Source organism: Octopus bimaculoides, chromosome 14 (genome assembly GCF_001194135.2).
Source record: "Octopus bimaculoides isolate UCB-OBI-ISO-001 chromosome 14, ASM119413v2, whole genome shotgun sequence".
Taxonomy (NCBI): Eukaryota; Metazoa; Mollusca; class Cephalopoda; order Octopoda; family Octopodidae; genus Octopus; species Octopus bimaculoides.
Window position 1 is genome coordinate 44700509 of NC_068994.1, and position 4562 is coordinate 44705070.

General features: G+C 37.8%; 1 non-coding gene across 1 annotated transcript; it reads right to left on the minus strand.

The window, feature by feature from the left end:
• Positions 1–3832: 3832 nt before the first annotated feature.
• Trnam-cau (transfer RNA methionine (anticodon CAU)) lies at positions 3833–3925 on the minus strand. Its single transcript has 2 exons — positions 3889–3925; positions 3833–3868 (listed from the first exon to the last, which is right to left on the minus strand). It is a non-coding gene; the product is annotated as a tRNA-Met (tRNA).
• Positions 3926–4562: the final 637 nt, after the last annotated feature.

The following is a 4562-nucleotide window of genomic DNA, read 5'->3' on the forward strand; positions in this document are numbered from 1 at the left end:
TTAAATTACCCCATCCCCATTTCCTTCATTTTTTAACTTTTTTCAGAAATTTTTTTTTCAAAATATGTGGAAAAATACAGAGATTATTATGATTCTGAAAAAAATTTCCAAAAATATTTGTAAAATTCTTTTTTTTTTCTAAATATGCGGAAAAATGCAGACATTATGATTCGGACAAAAATTTCAAAACATTTCTGTAGTTACGGTTAGGGTTAGTTTTGGGGAAAAAAAGTCAAAATTGAAGAATTTGGTGGGGAAAGCGGGGTAAAATTTAACAATGCCAATTTTTGGCAATTTTCCAGAACCTCCGTATCTGAAAACGGGGGTTTTTGGCAAAAATTTTTTTTTTTTTGCATATGAATGTCAAAGTGCAGAATGTAAACATTCTTAGATACACTCACATTGCACACATAAATACACACACACTCTCATATATATGTTTATATACACAGTATTTTTACTGGTCAGCTCAGTGAGTTCAGATGGTTGTAACTTACTTGCCTGATGACGCTGCACACCCAGAAACAAAACTCAAAATAGCAAGAGACTGGCTCAACCAAAATAGAAGTATCATTAATCCTTACTAAGGTACTGAGTGTGCTTTCTTCAAAAGGTCAACACGAAATGTGTGTGTGTATATACACACACAAAACAGACTTCATAGTTTTTTGGGTTTTTTTTCATGTAAAGTTTCTTCTACTGGACCAAATCTCAATTTTTTTATGACAAAATGTAGCTAGGGACCAGTCCTCTTCAAAATTGTTAACGGTTTTTCATTTGGTCAAGAACCAAATTAGTGACAAGCTCTGAAAGATGCTGCATGTGAGTAAATTGCAGACTTAAGAATATCATTCAACTACTATCATAGTTGTATGACTGGCTTCTTTCAGTTTCCAACTACCAGACCCACTCATGAAACTATGTTTGGCTCAGGGCTACAGTAGACAACACATGCTCAAGGTGCTGTGCAGTGGGACTGAACCCAAGACCTCAGAGCCATGCATGTATATACACCCACTTCGAGCGTGGCCGTTTTCGTGCGGGTGACACGTAAAAGCACCCACTACACTCTCTGAGTGGTTGGCGTTAGGAAGGGCATCCAGCTGTAGAAACTCTGCCAAATTGGATTGGAGCTTGGTGTTGCCATCCGGTTTCACCAGTCCTCAGTCAAATCGTCCAACCCATGCTAGCATGGAAAGCAGACGTTAAACGACGACGATGATGATGATGAACTTTGTGTGTGTGTGTGTTACTGTCTCCTTGCCTCAATAGTTATAAATGAACGTCACTGTCATGCAAGCATGGAAAAGTGGATGTTAAAATGATGATAATAATATTTAAAGGAGTAAAAACATTAAAGAGCACGACTGTAGTTGAAATGAAGTGGAATTATTAATGGCTCAGCCAAGCAGAAAATATACAGAGGCAGGATTCCATTGTTAGAATCAACACCTGAATGAGAATAAATATGTACTTTTCCTATTATACACCACATCAGAACATGATGGTTAAATATTTCAAAGAAGTTTTTACAAGATCAGTTCATCTCCACTGTGTGGTACCTTGGGTAAATGTCTTATACAGTAGCCCTGGGTCAATCAATATCTTGGTACAAAAAAAAACATATATATGACAGGCTTCTTTCAGTTTCTGTCTACCAAATCCACTCACAAGGCTTTGGTCGACCCGAGGCTATAGTAGAAGACACTTGCCCAAGGTGCCACTGAACCCGGAACCATGTGGTTGGTAAGCAAGCTACTTACCACACAGCCACTCCTGTGTCTCATTTTTCCACCTCTTGTCACCCATATTGTGTTTGAAGCTTGATACTAACCACTTACCCATGGTTAGTCCACATTACTCTATAAAGAGCATAGGGCCAGTTTCTCTGCCTTAATTATTCCTCCCTGGACAGGACACCGGTCTGTCATAGGATTACTTGCTTTTACCAGCTGAGTGGACTGGAGTAACATGAAATGGAGTGTTGTGCTGAAGAACACAACATATTGCTCAGTCCAAGAATCGAAGCCACAAACTTATGATCACGAGTCCAACACCCTAACCTCTAAGCCATGCGACTCTGCATACCACTTACCCATCCTTCCCCAGAATTCACTCCCTGCCCCTGTTCTACTGAGGTGGTGTCATTCTCTGTCACATTGCACTCTCATCTGAGAAAGATAAATACGACATCATTCTATTTAATTATAAAACTTAGATTTGTTTCGACCAAAGATTGGTCAAGGCCATGTCTAACTTAATAGCATCACCTGATAGGATTATCTAAATCCTTTTTACAGTTAAGTTTTGTTTATGGTCCATTCAAGTAGTGAGTTGTATCCATGTATGGGTGGCTTGTCTGGTATTCTTTGAAGAAAGCTGTCTAGACTCCGTTTAAAGCCGACAGGATCCTTTTCCTCTTTAATATGATCAGCAAACTGGAATGGTGTATTATTTTTTACTTGCTTTAGTCACTGGACTGCAGCCATGCTGGAGCACCATTTTGTTGAACAAATCAATCCCAGTACTTTTTTTTTTATGTTTGGTATTCCATCAGTATTGCTGAACCTGTTAGTTACAGCGACATAAACAAACCAATGCTGGTTGTGAAGCAGTTGTGGGAGACAAACCTGAATATGCACACACAACAGGTTTCAGCACAGTTTCCATGTACCAAGTTCACTCAAGGCATTGGTCAACCTTGGGACACTGCCCCGGTGTCAATCAGTGTGACTGGACACAGAACCACATGGTTGCAAAGTGAGCTACTTAAACACATAGCTATTGCCTGGGCCTGTATTGTTTAATTATATGAATTTAGAAGACTTTAAAAAGACAGTAAAAAGAATATACCAAAACCATTCTCTTGGCATGTCTCACAGACTGCCTCTATTTGTAAGATTTATGTATACAGTGGAAGCTGCTTATTGCAATCAGTTTGGGACTGATTACTTTTGATAACATTATATGGTACTTAAGTAGTAGCCACTGTATAAGGATGAATGTATTTTCCCAACCAGTGTATAATTCATGCAGTGTTTATTGTGTTCCATATATATAAAAGTTCCACAGCTTTAATTCTTTTGGTACCAACCTGATGCCACCCTTCGTTCTATGATACAAACTTGTTATTTTAACAAATCCACTCATAAAGCTTTGATTGGCCCTTGCCTTTAGTAGAAGACACTTGCCCAAGGTATCATGCAGTGGAACTGAATCCAGACCATGTGGATTAGGAAGCAAACTTCTTACCACACAACACACACGCATACTGTCTTCAATTAATCAAATTATGACTGTTTTATTAACATTTTGATGTTATCTGGTAAGCTGTTGTTTGTGTGTCTCACAGGCATGGCCATGGGATTGGAAAGTTTGTTTCCATCCACTTGATTTCTGTTTCAGTTCCACTACATGGCACCTTGGACAAGTGTCTGCTGTAGCCCTGGGTTGGGTCTATTTTGGAGATGAGTGTCCCCAATACGACGTCGACAACGGGATGGGAGAGTTATGTTGTGGGCTGGTATCATTGGGGACGACTTGTTGGCCCAGTTAGGGTGCCTGAAGGGGTTAAAGTAACATATCTAATGAGAATGGATCTTTTAACGAACAGATGGTTTACAATTTTACGCAGATTACGCGACATCGTATTCCACGTAAGTTCATTATCTTTTGTCAATGTAGATTATAACTGATTATAGTCAATAATTAGCTGTACTTCCAAGGTAATTAATATTTAATCAGAAGATAAAAGAAACAATGTTACCACAGAATATATATTGGTATAAAATGTGTTCAGAAATACTTCGTTAATAAATTATAAAAAAAGTACTGCCCCGGGTGAGGATCGAACTCACGACCTTCAGATGGCTCTTTCTTTGCATTGATTATGAGACTGACGCGCTGCCTACTGCGCTACCGAGGCGCTTAGAAATTATTCCTTCTAGTATAGTATTTGGTATTTATGCAATTATTTCAGCTATTAACTGAATCACACAGTTGACGGCTTTCTCACTCAAGGGAGATAACTGTTAAACCACCTCTAAAATTTGGACCTAAACATGGCAACAAAAGAAAAGTTCTGGTGTCTGTTAAGGTGATAATCATGCCATCTCCTCTGCGTAACCAGGGTACACTACGTCTCTCCAGATTCCAAATTCAAATCTTAAAGGAATTGATTTTACTATTCATCGTTTAATGAAGGAAATGCAATAAACACGTAAACTTTATTTTTTACACATTCATCACACGATGATGAAGACAAGGAAGAGTCCCGTTCAAGGGGAACAACTCTTTATTGAATATGAATTTATTTGTATGTATTGCAATACCCGAAAATCTGAATTATTAAGGATTTCAAATACTAAATAAGAATTATTAATAAGGATTCCCTATCGTTGAAGTGTTAATTCGTGGATTCCGTATCAACAATGGTGGGTTATAAATGCAGCAACCTAAAGATTAAAAATAAGAAAAATATTTATATCACGGACATTAACGAATGTTTACAGAACGGTTAAAACTGAATTATCAAAAATTTTTTTTTTTTTTTTTTTTTTTTT